The sequence below is a fragment of the Myxocyprinus asiaticus genome, chromosome 24 (genome assembly GCF_019703515.2).
Source record: "Myxocyprinus asiaticus isolate MX2 ecotype Aquarium Trade chromosome 24, UBuf_Myxa_2, whole genome shotgun sequence".
Classification (NCBI taxonomy): domain Eukaryota; kingdom Metazoa; phylum Chordata; class Actinopteri; order Cypriniformes; family Catostomidae; genus Myxocyprinus; species Myxocyprinus asiaticus.
Genome location: NC_059367.1, coordinates 3054689 through 3078074, shown reverse-complemented (window position 1 = coordinate 3078074; position 23386 = coordinate 3054689). Strand labels below are relative to the sequence as shown.

Here is a 23386-nt window from a genome sequence, read left to right as displayed (position 1 = left end):
GCTCATTTGATGACCATTGCTCTTGCAATGCAAAGGACTGGAGAATGAGTCCTAAAGAGCATGCCAAGGGCGATTCTAGGGTATTTGGGGTTAAGTCCAGACCTCCGTGGATTCGTATGTAACCATCCTATAATTAAATATTGGAATATAATATACTTTCTAATTAATATTTACATAAATATTTACATGAATATTTACGTAAATATTTATATCTGTGAGGTGCCATTTAAATAAAGTAAATCTTTAAATATTACTGGAACTAAAACTAAAATTCATTAAACACTTTGTAACTATGTATTAAATATGTAATATGATGTAAACACTATGTAATTTAAAACGTGATTTAAAAGAGTCTTTTTGTCCCTTTCGGCCTTCTGTAGGTCATCTACTTTTGACATTTTTATACAATTGATTTGTTGGATGTTTTCAAGTTTGTTTAGAAGGCTGTAAAGATGGGCATTTTGAATGTTGACATACACAAACACAATCGCGAGTCGCAAGCACACGTCTTGCAGGAGTACAAGTACACACGGGTTCTAGAAAGCAGCTGCCAGCGTGTGGGTACCGAAATGACTCAGTATTTGGTATACAGGTACTGTATAAAGACTAGTATCATTACATATATACAGTGCTTAATATTAAAATTAGGGCTGTCAATCGATTAAAACATGCCGATTAATAAATAGAATTAATCGCAATTAATCGCATACATCATTATTTTCTGAGAAAGACCCCCAAATAAAGATAATTAATATAAATAATGCATAATAATTCAAATATTTATAAATATAATATGCAGGACCTATAATAAACACACTGATCAGCCACTACATTAAAACCACTGACAGGTGAAGTGAATAACATTGAGTATCTCCTTACAATGGCACCTGCGAAGGGGTGGGATATATTAGGCAGCAAGTGAACAGTCAGTTCTTGAATTTCATGTGTTGGAAGCAGGAAAAATGGGCAAGCGTAGAATCTGAGCGACTTTGACAAGGGCCAAATTGTGATGGCTAGACGACTGGGTCAGTGCATCTCCAAAACAGCAGGTCTTGTGGGGTGTTCCCAGTATACAGTGGTAAGTACCTACCAAAAGTGGTCCAAGGAAGGACAACTGGTGAACTGGCGACAGGGTCATGGGCGCCCAAGGCTCATTGATGTGCATGGGGAGCGAAAGCTTGCCTGTCTGGTCCGATCCCACAGAAGAGCTACTGTAGCACAAATTGCTGAAAAACGTAATGCTGGCCATGATAGAAAGGTATCAGGACACACAGTGCATCGCAGCTTGCTGCGTATGGGGCTGCGTAGCTGCAGACCGGTCAGAGTGTTTATGCTGACCCCGTCCACTGACGAAAGTGCCTACAATGGGCACGTGAGCATAAGAACTGGACCATGCAGCAATGGAAAAAGGTGGCCTGGTCTGATGAATCACGTTTTCTTTTAGATCTTGTGGACGGCGGGGTGCATCATTTACCTGGGGAAGAGATGGCAGCAGGATGCACCATGGGAAAAAGTCAGGCTGGCCGAGGCAGTGTGATGCTCAGGGCAATGTTCTGCTGGGAAACCTTGGGGCCTGGCATTCATGTGGATGTTACTTTGACACTTACCAACTACCTAAAGACTATTGCAGACCACGTACACCCCTTCAAGGGAATGGGATTCCCTGATGGCAGTGGCCTCTTTCAGCAGGATAATGCGCCCTCTGCCACACTGCAAAAACTGTTCGGGAATGGTTTGAGGAACATGACAAAGAGTTCAAGGTGTTGACTTGGCCTCCAAATTCCCCAGATCTCAATCCGATTGAGCATCTATGGGATATGCTGGATCAACAAGTCCGATCCATGGACGCCCCACCTCGCAACTTACAGGAATTGAAGGATCTGCTGCCATCGTCTTGGTGCCAGATACCACAGGACACCTTCAGAGGTCTTGTGGAGTCCATGTCTCGACGGGTCAGAGCTGTTTTGGCAGCACGAGGGGGACCTATATGATATTAGGCAAGTGGTTTTAATATTGTGGCTGATCAGTGTATATAATATGGATTGAAATTCAGTTTAAAATAAATTGCATTATTGTGGCAGATGAATAAAGCATTGATTAGACAATACAAAAAATAGCTTAAGAACTCAATATATTGTTTGTTTTATTCTCTGCCCACTTGCGGCTCGTATGGTAGGAAAATCTGTACGTTTATTATGGAATTTACGTACACGTCAGGGAGCACGATTGCGTAAATTGTTTTAAGGCGTTATTTGTTATATAATTAATCACACTAAATTAACGTGTTAAATCCACAGCCCTGGTTAAAATACATTTATACTTTAGTTTTAGTATCAAATTTATAATGAAGTACTGGTATTTTTGACAACCCTGCAAAAAAAAAACATTCAGGGCTATTTTTAAAGACATTCAGGGTTTAAGGCCCGATAGCCCACCCTTAGCGCCGCCCATGGAGCATGCGAATAGACACATGAGCCAAAAGTGTCATAGAAGTACCACAAAATGACGGAATTGTGTTTTTCATCTCACATTTGCTTTTTCTGACACTATCGGTTAGGGTTAGGTTTAAGGTTTAGGGTAGGGAGATCAGTTTTGTTGATTAAAACTTGATAGAGCATTAACCTTAAAATCCTCATCTGTTTGGTAGAACATTTAACTCGCTTTTAGCACCACACAGTGGACATTTTACCTTGGAACTGTGGCGATACACTTAATGGCGCAAGTGCTCAAAACATGCAGCTTGATGAGGAGAGGTGTGCTATTGCTTTTCTAAGTGATCATGCTTACGTTTTTTGCCTGACTTTCAATAAAATGGACAACCGACTTATTTTGACGGAGGGACCTGAGTCATATCTAGAGACCAGAATATCATACTTGGGGGTGGGGTCTTTTCACTAAGCAAACGCTCAGTTCACACTAACAACTGCATAGCAACACACTCATAACACCTTAGCAACCACATAGCACCAACCTGGCAACCACCCACAACATCCTTGCAATGGATAAGCACCACTCTTTAATGAGAGAAAAAGTCTCAAATCATTAAAAGTTGCAAAAAGTGCAATGAAAATGTGTTTTTAGCATGCATTTGCATTAATATTTGTTTGTAAGAATGAGAGGGAGTAAATGTTTCACATGTAATCCTGTTGTTTACAAAAAGTGTGCTCAATGTGTGTGTGTTTTCCCGGTGTTTTTATTAGGTGGCAGGTGGGCAGCATCAGGGCCAGGGGAGGCAGTGGCACCGCGGTAAAGCCCTAAAGCCCCGTGGGACGCTGAGATCAGGGGGGTGGGGTCATGCTCAGGAGTCAGTCCCACCCGCCAGGCTGACATACACGCTCAGGGGGGATGGCCAACAATCCCCTTCAGAAATACAGCAGCCTGCACTGTAATTAAAGCTAGGCCCAGATGCGAGACTACGGCTGACACAGCATGCGGTGGGGCTGAGACCCTCCCTCACGGGCCCAACCGAGTGATGTACATAAAACGAGAGCAAAACGAACCGACAGAAACAGGCTGACTCACATGAGTAATGGACACAGCAACCCGCATGCAAAGCTTACAGTAAAACATGCACTTGCAATCATGACACATAGTATATTGTGAAGCAATAGATACAAAAACGAAACACTTTCTTATTCTGTCTCACTTTGACAGGTCAGAATATCACAGTTACTATTACCTTACTGGGTCATTCCTGTTACACAGTACATTTTCAAGTCTGTAATGTTTAAAATGTATATGCATGTGTTGTAATTTAAGGCAGTATTTCTACAAAGGTGTTTATATAGACTGGTCAAGCTCAGGCACATAAAATGTATTAATTAGCCCTCTAACTTGGTTATTTACACACTTTTTTATATTATCATATTGAGTTCTGTTACTTTAATCAAACAGGATGGAATGTTTTAGTGTGGAACAAACTAAATAAATTCCATAAAATATCACAGGATATTTTAAAATCCATTTCTATTACTTGATGTTGTTTGTGCTGTTGTTTTCCCTCCAAAAATAATGTCACTTCCTGGATGATGATGTCATGGACTAACTAGCTAGTTAAAGGGACATTCCAAGACAGGATGAAAAGTGATATTAAGGACATAGAAAAATCTACAGATTGATTACTAATTAAAAACATGTTTTGTTTGAAACAATTCAAACAATTGAATATTTCTTAAAGGTATACTCAGTAATTTTTTCCCCATTAAAAAAGTTTAACTCCTAAAGACATGAATTGTAATTTGCAATATATGTAAGAAATCATGAGCACTCATATTAAATTGAAGACTCCAGTCATATCAGTAACCTTATAAAAGCTGTTTTATTCTACATGGAGAGGGTCCACACATGGGGGCTGCCATGTTAGAATCACATGACCATTCGAATACTACTCGCTTAATCTCAGTAACCGTCCTGTTATTGGACACTTTCACTCATTGATTAAAGTAATCATGGCTGACTGTGAATACTAAATTTCTACAATGGCATCTGAAGCTGAAAACTATTGATTTTAAATGATGCTGCATCCACGCCACTAGGTGTCAGTGTAAGTCCAAGATAACACAAAGACAAAAGTTACTGAGTGCACATTTAACAAATTTTTTTTTTTACGTTTTTCATTTTATACGTTTGGAAGCCAGAGTTATAGCAAAAATGGCAATGTCCATTCAAACCGCAGTAGTTAGACTGTTTGAAATTCACTTTTGATAAAAGAAAACTATTATGATTTCCATCTTTAAACATAGTTTACACTATATTATCCAATATAGGATGGAACCTAACAGGATGGAAATAAAGAGCTAAAGCTAGCCAATGCTCAGTGAGGGACTGAGAGTTAACGTACATGAGGGTGTCAACTTGAAACGTATTATTTCAACCATTTTTTCAAGTTTTGATATTGTCATTCTGATTTATGTAACTTTAATCAAATGGGCTGGAACATTTTAGCATGACACAAACAAACTAATACCATAAAACATAACAGAATTTATCTCATCCACTGATGTTTGTGATGTTGTTTTTCCTCCAAAAATAATGTCACTTCCTGGATGATGAAGGACTGCTGTTTTTCATTCAACTCGGAAAGTTAGAATTTCATATTAGTTAAAGTGCAATGGAACGACACTTATAGTCAGACTTCCAACTTGGAAACTTGTGTGGAAATCTTCAACTCCAATTTGGCTGAGATGCGGTTACTTGACGACACGTAAACATGTCAGTACCCAGGGAGATATACAAAGTTAATAAGCCAAAGTTAAAGGATCAGTCACTGTTTATTCAAAAGGGAGAAATTGTGAATAGATGTTGTGCTCAGTGATGTCATACAATGGCAGTTTATGGTGACCACCTCTTCAAGTGTCAAAAGAACGCAAAAGTATAATTCAGAAGTCTAATAAATTATTCCATGAGACTCATGATTGTTATGAAAACATACGATAAGATTTGATGAGAAACAAACTGAAATCTAATGGATTATTTAGTGAAAATATTCACTGACTTGATCTCCTGTGTGCGGTCATGATAGGACACGAGAGCAACAGTTCACACAGTCAGTAGCGGTTTTACCCACCACGCAAACTACGCAATTGCGTGGGGCCCCGGACATTGGGGGGCCCCTGCCCCAGTATGAAAGCTCCGTAAAAACCGCTTGAAGGGTGGCATGTCATATTGTTCTGTTGTCACGCACGAACACGCATGTTCATGTTAGAGGTCCACAGGATTGGGTCAGTTTTTCAAATAGGACTTTTAGTTCGGGTTTGTAATTTATGAAAAAAATATACAGGCCTTCCGAACTTGTTTCGCCCACGCGCTCTCACTCACAGATACGTGCGAATGGATGAGTTAGGGGCTGTTCATGCCGAACGTGTTTTTTGAATGCATCTGCTCTGTTTTTCCATTGTTTTCTTACGGAAATGCGCTGGACGAACGTCTATGCCTGCTGCAATGCGTCTCGCTGTTTCTTCAGTGTCTCACAGAACCGGCACGTTTTTAGACACGTCGAAAGTTAAAAAGAACTTCAGGTCTCAAAAATGTTGTTTCACTCCAAAATTTTCTGTTTAATTTGTTGCTCTGTGTCTAGATTGTTTTTAGCGCAGGTGTCACAAAGATTTAACGTTCTGAACAAGTTCAGGTTGCAAAGAGTTGACTGTTACAATGTTTAACATTATTCCAGATTGTTCTGCACCAAGCAAAGTTTCAGTGCTTCCAGCAATGTTTTTTTCCTTCTGCTCTAGTGTGCCGAGGGGCTGCTGTGCCGTGTATGTTTACTGTTACAATACTGTAACGAGTGTTGCCAATGATGCTAACATAAAATACAGCCTTTTGCAACATGGTGGACAATACACTGCAGCATCAGAATATAAGCTCCAGATGAAAGTAAATAAGACAGAAATATATTACTATTATATACAACTAATCCTCAAAGTAATAATAATAATACTGTATCAAATTATAATGACAAACTGAACAACAATAAATTATTGTTGGCTTATAATAATAATAAATAACAACTGAATTCCAAAATGTTAGCGAGTGTAGTAGGTTTTGCACACCTTGTTCTTAAAAAAAGAGTGTTTTGTAGAAATATATGTAGGTAAATACTGTTTTTTTATCACTGTATTGTGGAAAACAGGAAAACATGCATTAATTAACTTTAAATAGATTTTTATGTTTCAGTAAACATTTTGAATGTACTTGTCTACAATGGCTGATAGGATGAATTTAAAATTATGATTTAAAATCAATTTTATGTCATTTTTTTAAGCAAACATTTCCAAAATGGGGTCCCAAGTTGATCGGTTGCTTAGGGCCTCAGAAATCGTAAACCCGCCCCTGCACACAGCCCCCTCGCAAATTTGGGGTGTTCAAGCGAAAACTCGTTTTGTTTATCTAAAAACAGATCCTCCACAATGATAGTGACAACAGAACACAACACAACTGCACACAAAATGGAGAACAGGACTTACTAAACATGTCTGAAGAGTTTGTAGTCCAAGAATTGATGCATTTCTATGCCCAGCCTTATTTTTTATTAGATATTACATTTTGGTTTGTTTCTCACCAAACTTTATTGTATGTTTTCAAAACAATCATGAGTCTCATGGAATAATTTATTAGACTTCTGAATTATACTTTTGTGTCCTTTTGAAACTTGAAGAGGTGGACACTATAAACTCCCATTGTATGACATCACTGAGCACAATTTTGTTTTTTCCACAGCTTCTCCCTTTGTGTTCAGAAAAAGAAAGAAAGTCATACAGGGTTATGACAACACTGTATAAACAATGACTGAATTTTCATTTTAGGCAAACTAATCCTTTAACATTACATGATAATAAAACCCGCTTAGCAAATGTTTGTGTAAAATACAGATAATTATACTGTATTTTTCTAATCGGAAACCTGTACAACAAATGCTAACATTGCAGCATCGTTTATCAATTTGGTTGCTAGGAGACGTCTCTGTTGACACTAAAGGAAGCATTGCAATTTTGTTTGTTTACACGTCATCTTCCGACAATGAATGGAAGGCAGCATAAGAAGCATAAGAGGCTTTTGTTAGTTAAAGGGATATTACAAAAGACTAACAGGATGTAAAGTGATGTTGAGGACACAGAAAAACCAGAAAATTGATTGCCCAAGTATTCCCAAGAAGACATATTTTGTTTGAAGCATTTAGATTAGAGAAATATTGGAATATTCTTTAATGTGTCAGTTAGAACCCGGAAACAGGAAAAATGGCATCATCTGCTCAAATCAAAGTATAATGAAATTGTCTAAAGTTAAGCCTACGATCACCTAATTATGATATTGTGATAAAAGAAAATTAACTAATATGATATGACACTATTTTATCCAGTACTGTATATTAAGGCATATATAATGGAGAGATGAATATGTACTGCATCGTAGGAAACACCCAACTTTAAAAACACTCGCACAGTGCCGTCTGGGCCCAATAAACTAACAGTTTTTCTTAGCGGCGTGTACGCACTCATTCACATCTCCATCTCTTTCTTCTCCAAATCTGTTTCCCATTCGGCGAGCAGGTCCCTCAGCTGGACCCATGTCTCAATAATGATGGATGATTATTACATCGCGAACCCTTTATGATGTATGCACTCGTTAAAACTAAAAGCCAGATCGTTTCAGTCGAGTAACCTTTCTGTGCATCATTTTAAGTGTGAAACTAATAAAGCTGGCATATTATTTTGAAAGACAGGAAATTAAGACGTCTCAATTTGGCCTGGAGGATGGGTGCTCGATAATAATACACCACCAGACGGGAATTGTGTTTTTTCGTTTACTAAAAGCTTGGCTGGAATATTGGTCACAGCTTGTTTGGAATCAGGTGAGATTTTTAAAAGAGATTTATGAGGGCTCATTGAAGTTCCTTGAATGATACACAAAATGGAAAAACAGTAATATTGGCCTTATGTGTGTTTGTATACAGTTTGTAAAGTAGTTCATATAGTTCACTCAATAATTACAATCATGTCATCCATATACTCACCCTCATATAATTTCAAACCTGCATGACTTTCTTTCTAATGTTGAACATCTTCCCTTCAGGCGTAGCTCTCAGACCTCATTTGCATTTGTGCCCATTCAAATATGGTGCAATGATGAGAAACATTAGCCACTGACATTAAACATGGCGCAATGAATCCTAAAGCACAGTATTTAAAATGACGTGAAAAAAAAAAAAAAGAAATTAGAGAGATTTTTCAGTGAATAAAGACTTACATTTTGGTCTGTTATCGTATGGCTTCAGAAGACTTGGAATATAGTGCACAGTTCATGTGGAATTATTGTTTTTGTCCTTTTTGGAGCTTGAAAGAGCATTGTCACTGTATAAGTTCAATGAATGGAAAACAGCAGCCTGAACGTGCTTTAAATTGTCAACTTTTATGTCAAACAGAAGAAAGAAAGTCATACTGCTTTAAAGCAAAAATTAGGGACAATTTTAATTTTTAGGTGAATTATTCCTCTAAGATTGTTTGTCAGTATGGGTTTGTGTTTCTCAGCTCAATGTAAGTGGACTGTGGTATTTGTGTCCTCCGCTCGACTTCCTGCCACAACCGTGGCCAACAGGAAATTAAGCGATCTTATGAGCTCTCATGCAAATTTTATACATGTCAATGATCTTAAATTAATCTCGCAAGTTTCACATACTCAGCTGAGGGCAACATCTCCCCACCCTGCAGGCAAACCCCAAACACACTCACGCACACACACAGAATACACCCATGCTAGAGAAAATTAATTAGCTGTTTGTCATCTAAAGCTGATCTCAGGGATTTTTTGGGGGGGTGACCAGCAATACAATATCAAAAGATGTCAGAACCAGTGTCAGTCCAGAATGTGTTTGTGAGCCGCAAAATCACAAGACATTAAATATTGCACAATGAAAACAAAGTCTGATTTTAGGACCATTAAGATTTTTTTGCATTTGCATCTTTTGCATTGCACCCTGTTGCCAAATCTGGAAGTGTTGTTAAATGTATGTTCAGTTTCCGGGGGAAATGTCCACAGAAGGGTGCCACAAGCGAGTTGTAATGAAACCATACACTTTAACCCAAACCCCAACCATCAACCTAACCTCAGTGGAGTAAAAATGTCAGCTTCGAATGGAAAATGCAACCTCTATATCACTGATTATGTCAACATGATTACTTCCTGGTTTCCGTGGGACCAGGACCTGTGTCTTTGAGGCTGCTGTCACACTTTTTCAGTTGTGCCACAGGAAATGATTAACACATTTGAATTGATGCAGTAATGTCTAACGGGAGATGGTGCTTGTCAATAACTCGGCAGAATAGAGTTGATATCTGTGTACCGGAACATTTGGAGCCTAATTCTCATTACTATGATGCAAAAAAATCTGTTTTAATGAGTCGGAAATCTCTGTGTCAGTTTTTTATGATACGAGTTGTGATGTTAGAAGGGGCATGCCAACAAGAAAGATGGTGTAGGTAACTCTGCAATGAATGGAAATGAATAATGAAGGTGTATTTCAATAACATCAGTGTTTTTCAAACAAGAAGATGCTTTTTGTTGCTATTTACACTTAGTCTAAATAGCAGCTATTGTTATTTCTAGTGCAATATACACTCACCGGTTACTTAAAGAGGTACACCTGTCCATCTACTTATTTATGCGATTATCTAATCAGCCAGTCGTGTGGCAGCAGTGTAATGTATAAAATCATCCAGATATGGGTCAGGAGCTTCAGTAAATGTTCACATCAACCATCAGAATGGGGAAAAAATTTGATCTCAGTGATTTAGACCGTGGCATGATTGTTGGTGCCAGACGGGCTGGTTTGAGTATTTCTTTTTTTTTTTTTCTCTCCCCAGTTTGGAATGCCCAATTCCCAATGCATTCTAAGTCCTTGTATTGGCGTAGTGACTCGTCTCAATCCAGGTGCCAGAGGATGAATCTCAGTTGCCTCCGCGTCTGAGACCGTCAATCCGCGCATCTTATCACGTGGCTTGTTGAGCGCGTTACCGCAGAGACATAGCATGTGTGGAGGCTTCACGCTATTCTCCGCAGCATCCACGCACAACTCACCACGTGCCCCACCGAGAGCGAACCACATCATAGTGACCACGAGGAGGTTACCCCATGTGACTCTACCCTCTCTAGCAACCAGGCCAATTTGGTTGCTTGGAGACCTGGCTGGAGTCACTCAGCACACCCTGGATTCGAACTCACAACTCCAGGGGTGGTAGTCAGTGTCAATACTCGCTCAGCTACCCAGTCCCCCTGGTTTGGGTATTTCTGTAACTGCTGATCTCCTGGGATTTTCACACACAACAGTCTCTAGAATTTACTCTGAATGGTGCCAAAAACAAAAAAACATCCAGTGAGTGGCAGTTCTGTGGACAGAAATGCTTTGATGATGAGAGAGGTCAACAGAGAATGGCCAGACTGGTTCGAACTGACAAAGCCTACGGTAACTCACATAACCACTCTGTACAATTGTAGTGAGCAGAAAAGCATCTCAGAATGCACAACATGTCAAACCTTGAGGTGGATGGGCTACAACAGCAGAAGACCACGTCAGGTTCCACTTCTGTCAGCCAAGAACAGAAAACTGAGGCTGCAGTGGGCCTACATTTGTGTACCTCAGCAGAAATCCAGATTTGTCAGACCAGGCGGTGTTTTTCCAATCATCTACTGTCCAGTTTTGGTGAGCCTGTGCCCACTGCAGCCTCAGTTTCCTGTTCTAAGCTGACAGTAGTGGTACCCGGAGGGGTCTTCTGCTGCTGTAGCCCATGCACCTCAGTGTTCGACATGTTGTAAGTTCAGAATGCTTTTCTGCATAGAACGTTTGTATCACATGTTTATTTGGGTTACTGTCACCTTCCTGTCAGCTTGGACCAGTCTGGCCATTCTCCTCTGAACTTTGTCATTAACAAGCTATTTTCGCCCACAGAACTGCCACTCGCTGGATGTTTTTTTGTTTTTCGCACCATTCTCTTTACACTCGGTTATGTGTGAGAATCCCAGGAGATCAGCAGTTACAGAAATACTCAAACCAGCCCATCTGGCACCAACAATCATGCCACGGTCTAAATCACTGAGATCAAATTTTTTCCCCATTCTGAGGTTGATGTGAACATTAACTGAAGCTCCTGACCCATATCTGCATGATTTTATACATTACACTGCTGCCACACGGTTGGCTGATTAGATAATCGCATGAAAAAGTAGATGTACAGGTGTACCTAATAAAGTAACTAGTGAGTGTATAAACAGTATATTAAGGCTGTTAATCGATGAAAAAATTGTTTAACTAATAAATCGCACAGTTTTCTGTGATTCATCGCAATTAATCATGGTACATTAAAACAAACCGTAAAATATAATCAGAAATATATTTACTTTATATTTTGTCTCAAAAATATTTAGTTGTGGCTTATTTCCATTGTGTTTTCAGCTTTAAATTTGCTTTGCTAATTTTGTTGTGTTGTGCACGCTTCGGTCACCGTAATATATACAGTATTTTAGGGCTGTCAATCGATAAAATATTTTAATCGAATTAATTACATGGTATGCTTATTAATTAATCACAATTAATTACATAAATATTTGCTGAGAAAGCCCATCAAATAACAATAATTAAATATATAATGATTAAATAGTTGTAAATAAAATATATATATTTAAAACAAATTATAATACAGAAAATGCATTACATTATTTTGGCACACAAGTGAATCATTAAAAAAGACGATACAAAAAGTGGATAATATATTAGAATATATTATTTATTTCCATATTATTTTTATTTTTTATTTTATTTTTTTGGATTTTTCCCCTTTTTCTCCCAATTTGGAATGCCCAATTCCCAATGCGCTCTAAGTCCTCGTGGTGGTGTAGTGATTCGCCTCAGTCCGGGTGGTGGAGGATGAATCCCAGTTGCCTCCGTGTCTGAGACAGTCAACCCGCGCATCTTATCACGTGGCTTGTTGAGCGCGTTGCCACGGAGACATAGCGCGTGTGGAGGCTTCACGCCATCTACCGCGGCAACCACGCTCAATTCACCATGCGCCCCACCGAGAACAAACCACATTATAGCGACCACGAGGAGGTTACCCCATGTGACTCTACCCTCCCTAGCAACCGGGCCAATTTGGTTGCTTAGGAGACCTGGCTGGAGTCACTCAGCACGCCCTGGGATTCGAACTAGCGAACTAGCGAACTCCAGGGGTGGTAGCCAGTGTATTTTACCACTGAGCTACCCAGGCCCCCTTATTTCCATATTATTGAACATAAGCCACTCATTGGCCTACAGTTTACAGCAACCCATTTTTGCAATTGAATGTGTTAGTCAGTCCGGGATTTATTATATGGGCTTGTCTAAAGACCCGTCAAAGTACACTTGCGTCAGATGGACGCTTTTGGAGCACCTTGGTTGTGTTGCATCATAAATGTACCATTTTTAGGTCACTGCGTCAAGTTAAACGAGGTTTGAAACTTAGAAAAACACGTCTTGAAATCCCTGCGTTCGGATTTGCGCTTCATCAAGCTGTGTTTGTGCATAAGAAGTGTTCTCATTTTGTGTTGTCTGCTCTCGGTAAGTGTGGTTTGTTCTCTGTTTAAGCTGCGCATTGCCTATACAGCGAGTTTAACTTACTGCCCCCTGGAGAAAACAGATGGTACTCCATGCTTGAATTATATGGAAGGCATATTCAGTATAATAATATTGCAGTTTTGCCTTTGTTAATTGTTTATTTGTTTTGTTTTAGTTTCTTCTATATTCTGTTTCCAAACTTCGTAAAAACAACTGCCTTATGCCGTGATTACACTACACTTTGCACACCATTAATTTAATAAACGCATCCAAACGTGGAAAACCGGAAATGGAAGAATACATACAGTATATATTAAAACTGCATGCTTTTATTGTTTCAGGAAAGTGACTTACTAAAAGCAGAAACCCTCTAATGTGACATCATGTCTTGTCCGTTGTGCTGTCCGAAATAATTTTGCATGCTAAAAGCCTGGTGTGACCGTAGCTTAAATTGGAAGTAGGAGCTTACCTTGTTCACTTACTGCTGTACTGTCTCACTACATACTTCTAAAGTATGTACTTTCTAGGTACCGGCAAAGCACGTAATTTTTGTGCATAGTAAACTCATGCAAATTGGGTTGCATCCCTGGAGAATATTATCATATGATAACTGCAATCTCCCTTAGTTTATTGACAGTAAACTGCTTCTTTGACATCACTTTATCACATTTCATACAGCAGCAGGAAACTGCCAATGTAACAAACCATATTAATTGCCTCCAGATATACAGTGGCTTTCATCTGACGTCTTAAAAGTGTTGCAGACACACTTCAAAGTGTGATTAATGCACAAGGGAAGTTAGATCACCGCACATGACTTCTCTACCTACTGTACTCTAGACGAAATGTAGTTACGTCGCAATGATCCACTGTGAAATCTTTTGATATTTGTACAAATTAACCTTTAAAAACATTACTGACCAATCCTACCTCAGCCACTTTTACCATCTGCCATATTGCTTGGCAAACTTTTACTCTGGTCTAATGTAAATCTATCGAGATACATTGTGTTTGGCAGTGTTGGGAGTAATCTGATTACATACTAATTAGTTACTGTAATTGGATTACTTGTAGTAAAAAAACATTACTTGGGTTACACACTTTTAAACTAATGTTGTTCATGAATAATACAATGCACACATATTGCACTCTTCAGGAAAATCTCAATTTCTCATGGGATGTTCTGCAATATTTGTCAGACCTAGCAACAGTAACCAAGGGGGGCGGAGTTTAGAAAATGGTCAATTGGTATTTATTTTCACATTTTGGACATTGAGTCCACCTAAAGTTGGACGGCTCAGGCGGTTTTCGATTGGCATTTTCTTATGTCGGCAGAGCATCTATCCTGACAAATTGGTGGCTTAACTTTTAAAATATGTATATCGTCTCTTGATTTATTGCTCATACAAGAACAATGATAACGCCCTCTGACTTGGCAGACAGCTTGTGTTATGAAGGTTTGGAAAGTGTGTAAGCTGTCAGATGAAGTTGTAATGGAGGAAGGTCTCCTCAGCTCAGGTTGATGTGTTCCTCTCCCACACACAGGGCTGCCTGTGCTTTCCGCTGTTTTCTTTGTGTCAGGCTGTATTCCCCTGGCCCAAGGGCTCACGGGTAACAGCTGAAGCTGTGGCGGAGGGGCCTTGCCAGCCTCAGGGCCCCTGCCACCCTCTCTTTTTCTCTTTCTCCCTCTCATTCTCTCTCTCTCTCTCTCTCACACTCTTTCTATGTTACCCATATGGTCCGTCAAGCGCTAATTCCCTAGAGGCCTGTTAGCAGCACACAGCCCCAGTTCTGCCCCTCCTTTCTCTCTCCCCTGCCTCTCTCTCTCTTTTTCCTCAACTATTCTCTCACACTCAAGTACACAACAGCAAGGGCGTAGCGGATGTGGGGGACACGTCCCCTGCACTCTTTAAAAAGGTGATTTTTGTCCCCCGCACTTTTCCAAGTTAAACACATACTGAGTCCAAATGGTGGATTTGTATACGGTATTCTTTGCGTTTTGTTACTTTGGGCTGATTGAGCGACCATCCAGCCAATCACAGGTGAGTTTTATGAGCCGAAACAACCCTTACGTAATCAACCCTTACGTAGTCTAATCAACATGGCTCCGTTCATTTCTGCAAAGTTGCTTACAACAATGCTCATTTATCCATGTTTTTTATCGGCATTGATGTTGATCTAAATTAATAATCTAGAGATGAGGAACACACAAATGAGAGTTATTTATCGGTATATCGTTCTTGACTGGCAGCATTACGTAAAAAAAAACAACAAAGGACAATCCTTCTTTTAAGCACACATTGTAAGTGGAGTTTATATCAGCACATGAGTCTTCATTAAGTTATGCTTTTTACATTATGTTTGTGATGTCGGTTCTTTTTGCCATTTTAAGCAGATTTCTAGATCTGTGTTAAATATGTAAAGCTATTTTTAATATCAGCTCCTGTTTTTTACCTCTATGTTGGTGTGTAGTCAACAAACTAGGAAAAAAGACAGATCTGCTGTGTTCTTAGAACACTTATGCATTTTACTGAAGTCAATAGATATGTAGACATGCTTTTTATACATGAAAACGTACGGATGTTCTGTTTTCCTTTCCATTTTCCTTTTATTTGACTTTGCTTGCCCTTTTTTATTTTTCCACTTCCTATTCTTTTTTTTTGGGGGGGGGTCCTCTTTCCTGTCCTTTTCTCTTTCATTGTCTGTTTCCCTTGTATTTTCCTGTCCACTCCCTTTTCCCTTTCCATTTCCTGTTTCCCTTTACCTGTCCTTTCTCTTCCTTTTCCTTACCATTTTATTTTACTTGTCCTTTTCCGTTTCCTTTTAATTGTATTTTTCTTTTCTTTTCTTATCCTTTTTCTTTTCCCACTTTCTTTTCTTTTTTCGGGTCTCTTTTCCTTTCCTTTCCATGCCTTGCCTAACAGTCTCTCTCCATCTCTTTCTCTCTCTCTCTCTCTCGCCTTCATCTGTCTTCCATTTCTCCAGGCTCTCCTCTGTTATATGGTGTGGCGCAGTTAATACTTGAATTTATTGTTCCCATTAGATGAATGAATTATCTCCTTTTTCGTAGCACAGGAAACCCAGCAGACTGAAAGCACGCTCTCAGGGCACGCAGGTACCGGGACCACATCTTACTTTCCATAACTGTCTGTCAAACACAGCGCTTTAAAGGGATCAAACACCTCTAACCATAATTGCTCCATATGTTGTTCCTCCATCTTTATAAATTATATGACTTTTCTGTGTCTTTACACATTTAAACTTAAATTCTGTGATATCTCTATACCTCCCTCTGTCAGTCATTTTGGCATAAACAGAAAAAACAAATAATTCTTCTTAAAAAAAAAAAAAAAAGACCTCTATTATAATAATTATTAATTGTTTTTATTTACAGGTAATTCAATAGACCAGCTAACACATGGAGTGATTAGTTTCTGCTTTAATCACTCATTTGCTGTGACGTCCCCTTCGGGGTCCAAAGGGGCCGCTGTCTTTCTAAGTGTGATTTATTCAGGCTAAATGTGAAGCCGTGTTTCCTCAAACTCTCTCTGGACTTCCCTTTATAAAACTCACCAGACTTTACCTCTTTCAAGACAGGTGTGTGTGTGTGTGTGTGTGTGTGTGTGTGTGTGTGTGTGTGTGTGTGTGTGTTTTGAGCAGTACATTGCATTATGAATGTCACATTTACCTTAAGTGAGTTTAAATCTTTTACTCATTCTTTACTATGTTTGCTGCTGTTGCTGTTTTAATATCTCAGATCAGTCATGAACTGCATTAATAGTCTACAGTATATTTACAGTATTTGAAGATTTATGCAAACCTTCTTATACTTTTCCCTTACAAAAAAATACTGGTTTACAGTCATGTATCAGATAGTAATACCATGGTTCTGATAATGATTATCATATTAATATATCATGGTATTTACTTAGTACTACAAGATACTTAAAAAAAAAGTTTCCATGGTATAATCGAGTATATGTTCGAAACAAAGTTATATTACTATGGCCAATACCATTCTTAGACATTTGCGTACATTTGTGGTAAAGTGTGTTAACCCCAAAAGAGAGCCTCAGTTGCTTCTTACAAAAAAACACAAAAAGATCACATTTTTTTTTAAATTTTTTATCTAAAGTCTTTTTGGATGTACTGAATACAGTATATATGACACATAATCACACATACACACTTCATTGAGTACTAGCGCCCTCTATTGATCAGTTGTGTTTAATCTGTGACCCTCCAGTGTTGCAACATAATTACAACATCTGTCTGTTCTCATATTAATGAATTAGTTCTGCTTTTTTATTAGTAAGTAAAACATTACAGCAAATATGGCTAAAACAGACAAGCATGCTGGGCTTTCTATGTAAATGTTACACTTACAAAACAAAATACCATCGGATTACTATTTTATTTGTTTTTTTGGACATGGTACCATTCTTTGAAGTGCCTTGGCATACCATGTAAATACCATATGAGTTTAGTACTATACATAAATTATATAACAGACATACTGTATATATATATCAATTCAAAGTACCAGGGTATTACTATCTGTTATTGTCACTGTACCATACTGCCGCTGTACTTTTATGTAATGGTAATACTGAGTTACCCCTATAGTTACTTCTTTTCCAAATCTATCAAATGTATAGAATATAACTTGTGCACTGTAAACCCTAATAAGTTGAGTTCACTCAGTTTAACTGAGTAATGGTGTCTCTCAAAACTTATGTTAACAAGCAACTTATCAAATCAGCCTTTTAAGTAATATAACCAGATGCAAGTAGGCTTAACTCAGATTTGCTCTTAAAATGTACTTGTTTCTACTTCTACTGATAAATGACCAAATGTAAATGTAATTAATTTCAATAGAATTGGTTAAACTGAGAAAATATAATCATAAAATAACAGCACGTACAGTAAAAATTATGCATAATTCTAGGTTAGTTGTTAAATATAAATAAACTTGATTCCACTTATAAAACTGCACTTTATATGCACGCATGCAAGGAGGGTTTTTATATAGAGAACAAGGTCCAACTTCACCAAAGGAAATGCTAATCGCCCTAACAAGATAAAACAACTTAAGTTCAACAACCTCAATCATACTAAAAAAAGCTCAAATCTCTACGAATTCTTAAAAACAACCATTTAAATGCCCCCATACGTTCCTTTTGACCAAGAAAACATAATTAAACTATTCAACCACCAGAGCTTCCACAGCCTCAATTTTATACTTGATCTTTTGAGTTATAAACACTTAAAATCTTAATTCAATGAATTTTGAAGCAAAGGAAATCCAAGGAACATGGATATTTGAGTAATGAATTCAAAACTTGACATTTCAAGAAACGTTTAAACAACCAAGAACAATTTGATTGTTTCAGTGATACATCATAAAGATAACATATATGTACACCAGTCACAACAGCATCATAAATACAATATAATACACAATATTACTGTATTAATGATGCTGTTGTGCATATGCATGATGATACAGTACTTATATAACCAAATCACACTTCTGTTAGTATGACTCCTACAATTATAGATATTGGACTGCAGATGAGAATTAAATATATTGAAAAATGTGTATGCATGTGTGTGTGTAGGATCAACAACACAGGGCAAATGATAACCCCTACTGTGCTACAGAGCATCAAAGGTGTGTGTGTGGGGGTGGGTGGACCTGCTGTCTTATGGCTGAATTATTTATTGGTGTTCCGCCTCCAATCTGTTTAGGCGTCAGGAGTGGATGCGTGCATTAAAACAAACACAAGTTCTGATTTGTTTGTGTCTGTTGTCCACACAGATGCAGTTAAAGGGTTGTGTGATGGCGTGACGGGGGGACGAGACCCTTCACAGAGCTGGTCAGTGCTGAACCAGATCAAAGACGGGCAGAGCTCTACACACGCCAACACGCTGGATTTACCCCCCTCTGGACTGCATTAATAAAACAGACCTGAACACCTACACTCTTTGGTATCTTTCATGGCTGTTTGTATTTTACATTCATCCTTTGTGCAGCTAAATTATCTATTTGCATATCCCCAATCCAGATAAACACATTTGACTGCTATTTACATTGTGCAAACAGCGTTATTTGCAATTAAGTTTTACATTAAGGGGCAATATTTGCCCTCTGGATTTGATTTTCAGGGCAATTATTATTTATTTTTTTTACCTTAGGGTATGTTTTTTTAACCATCCGTCAAATACATCAATTTAATCAATTCCGTAATACAAATTCTCAAGATTTAGAATTAAATGAACATTATTAGATGCGCTAAGCAATTTTTTTCATGGAAAGGTATGCAATATTTTGTACTGCTCTCTGAAACATATTAATGAAATAAGTGTCGTGAGATATCTCACCGGTCTCTGTGTTGGCTCTAGACTCTGTAAACAGCTAACAAAAATGTGTCCGCGGGCCGCGGTCTCTGACGCTCTCTGCCTGTCAATCATTTTGCACGTTTTATAGTATTGTAGTGAAATATTGAGGCATAATGCCATTTTTATGCCATGTTGTTCATAACAGTTGTCAGTTGAGGGCGCTATTCTGTTGCTGTTGTTTTTGACAACCGTTACTCCTCGTGTTGGTCTTAATAAAGTTAATTTGGTGTCTTTGGAGTGCAGGGTTTTGGGAAAAAAGGAGGCGTGGCTAATCCAACGGCTCAGCTTGACAGTTTGTGGAAATTCTAGAACAGATAAAATCACTTACAGCACCTTTAAATCATAACTAATAATATCATATTAAGGATTATATCAGATTTCATAAATAAAATACAAAATAATTCATTACAATGACATTTTTTGCCCCCACATTCACATTTTTGCCTCGAGATCCCCTTCATTTCGGACCCTGGTCATTAGAAAAAGCATTAGTTTTGTTATGTTTTTGCCTCTCATATTCTTGAAATGCATCTTTATCGAATGTCAAAGGAGCCTTTACATGCTTCACTGATGTTCAGGCTTTAGATATCACCCGTACAACCGTGGTTCTCTTGAGGTGTTCAGATGGAAGCATGAGGTCACAGGTGTGTGGGCAGGACATCTATTCGTGATTGATGTGTTGTAGGTGGGCTGACAGCGGCCCTCCATATGTCCTGTCATATGGCAGAGGTTTGGTGTTCCTCTGCTGTAAAGATGAGAGCTGTCACTTTGAAACGATTCAGGATTTCTGTCTGATGTCTTGATAACGCACCTGTCAGGTGTTGTGTGGAGTTCGAGAAGGAGAGTTGTACTTTGTAGGCAATCTTGGAGGTTTGGAGATACCTTGGTGGAGAAAAAACAAAACAAAAAAGTACAAGTTTTGGGTAACACAAGAATTAATGCTGTTTTAAAAGGTGAATTGTGTACATTTAGCGTCATTATAAAGCCCAAGAGTGACTTCCCACTTTTTCAGCCTATTTTTCCAATCCGTTTTTTCCATAGATATTTCATAAAATCCTTCATAATAAAGAGTTCTAAGCCATGAAAACAAACCAACCAGCTCCGAGGTGAATCACAGCACTGCAAAGTTTGATTTGATTGCTTAATATCTTTCATGAGGGAATGAAGTACAGCCCCATGAAGCATTGCAAATGAGTTACTGAATCTATAAACTATATATCTTTACTGTATATATAAATATGTAACTAAATATATATATATATATATATATATATATATATATATATATATATATATATACACACACATATATGAGCTGTCGATTTAATACGTTAATTCAGTGCGATTAATTATATAATAAATAATGTGTTCAAAAATTAACACAATTAGTCATGTCTCCGGACCGTAATAAGGAATATTACTTCCATACAAGCAATTAAAGAATGGAGTACCATCTGTTTTCTCCAGGGGGCAGTAAGTTAAACTCGCTGTATAGGCAACACGCAGCTTATACAGAGAACAAACCACACTTACCGAGAGCAGACAGCACAAGATGAGAACATGTTCTTACGCACAAACACAGCTTGATGGAGTGCAAATCCGAACACAAGGATTTCAGTATGTGTTTTTCTAAGTTTAACATATTGTTTAACTTGACACAGCAACTTAAAACTGTATGTTATGATGCACCGTAACCGAGACGCCCCAAAAGCGTCCGTCTGATGCAGGTGTACATTGACGCATCCTTAGAAAAGCCCATATAATAAATCTCAGACTGATTGATGAATTAAATTGCAAAATGGATTGCTGTGAACTGTAGGCCAATGACTGGCTTATGTTCAATAATATGGAAATAAATAATATATTCTAAAGCCACTTTTTGTATCGTCTTTTTTAATGATTTACTTGTGTGCCTAAATAATGTAATGCATTTTAATTATATGTATTATTATTTTTTATAATATACATTAAACATTAAAACCACATGTTTTATATTGCGTAGGTCCCCCTCATGCTGCCAAAACAACATGCAAACTCAAACCGGCCCATCTGGCATGATTGTTGGTGCCAGACAGGCTGGTCTGAGTATTTCTGTAACTGCTGACCTCCTGGGAATTTCACACACAACAGTCTCTAGAATTTACTCAGAATGGTGCCAAAAACAAAAAAACATCCAGTGAGTGGCAGTTCTGTGGACGTAAATGCCTTGTTGATGAGAGAGGTCAACAGAGAATGGCCAGACTGGTTTGAACTGACAAAGTCTACAGTAACTCAGATAACCACTCTGTACAATTGTGGTGAGAAGAATATCATCTCAGAATGCTATTTTGAGATGCGGGTTGGCGCTGTTTTCGACACGAGGGGGACCTACACAATATTAGGCAGGTGGTTTTAATGTTGTGGCTGATCAGTTGAAATGGGTTTCTGGGTCCAGTTTATGGGGCAAAATGATGGAGCAGATCACAAATGTTTTTTATTTGTATAACACTTTTCACAATACAATCATATTCAAAGCATCCTTACAGAAAATCACCAAAAATGTATTTGGATTTTGGTTGTGCAGTCTATTAAATGCATTAAACAGGGTTTCTATGTTCCTTAATTTAAATATGTTAAAATGAAAATGCAGTTTTTCATCTTGCCCTATCAGTGATGAGTGATCGCCACTGTTTGTCATGTTTCTTCTGCAGGAATTTGATGGTTACTAGCTGGTTATTGGGTGTTTTGCTGTGAGATCTGTCATTGGCTGCCGTTTGACCTCCTGCTAACATACTGGACGCCTTAAAGAGAGGATGTCCAGCCCTGCGCAAATCCTTCAGCTGCGTCTTTGAAACTTTAGCACTCTGGTTCCCTGTGTTATGTCTCTGAGTGCCCCCCACCCCCCCAACCAAAAAAAGAAAAATAAACTTTGCCTGTCATCAAGTGTCTCTCTCTCTCTCTGTGTGTGTGTGTGTGTGTGTATAGGTGTGTGTGTATAGGTGTGTGTGTGTGTGTGTGTGTGTGTGTGTGGAGCTCCATAAGGACCCTGCAGCTGGTCGGGGTTGAGTCCGTGTAGCGCTGCTCTCGGCTGGGCTGGGGTTCTGCGGGGGGCTGGGGTGGGGCTCTGGATCCAGCTGAAAGAGAAAAGAGAGAGATCAAGGATAAAAAGAGAAAAAAATCTGCGATTCCCCATGGCACCTCCCCCCATGGCTGTTCCTTTTTTCTTTTCTACTTTTCTAACTCGCAGTCGTTTCTCTCTCTTGTCTTCTGTTCACTTTCAACAGACACTCACCGTTAGATTCGGTGTCAGGTGCACTTAAGCCGTAGTTAAACTCACTTCTCTTGATTTAACAAGTGCATTGATTTGTGGTTTGGGGTGTAGGGGAAACTAGGGCTAGTTGTCACATAGGGCTCTATTTCAGTAATGATACGTTTTGGAGTCAAAAGTCCAATTGCTCAAATTCTGCCCTAACCAAATACATTTTAACTATCATATCATATTGTCGTTATAGCTCTTTGGGAAAAGGTACACATGATCAAACCACAGTGGTACACATAAAGGCAAAAGTCAACTATATTATGAAGGCAGATTTTTTTTAACCAAAAGTTTTAAATGTGGTCTTAGGTCAAAGGTCAGGGCATGTTTTCTCATGTGTTATAAAGAATAGTTTTGATATTTGTGTATGTTTCCCTTCCATTTTTGTTGTTTAATTAATCGTTTTGTGCTTTATTTTCTTGGTTAAATATTGCTGAGAGCCCTACAGCACAGAAACCTAAGCCGCTAGTTTAAATATATGGTGGTTTCGCCAAACATTACTACATACTCAGGTCTTTAGTGACCCGGTACGTATATCTATCACTAACGAATGCCCAAACAGTGTCAAATATTAAAAACCTTTTCAAGACAATTTGATCAAATTAGAATGG

The 23386-nt window shown here is 38.5% G+C and overlaps 1 long non-coding RNA gene across 1 annotated transcript; it reads left to right on the top strand.

Annotated features, from left to right (window-relative positions):
- Nucleotides 1-14979: 14979 nt before the first annotated feature.
- Nucleotides 14980-22350, top strand: LOC127414518 (uncharacterized). The gene is made up of 3 exons (XR_007892808.1): nucleotides 14980-15120; nucleotides 18900-19069; nucleotides 22171-22350. It is a non-coding gene; the product is annotated as an uncharacterized LOC127414518 (long non-coding RNA).
- Nucleotides 22351-23386: the final 1036 nt, after the last annotated feature.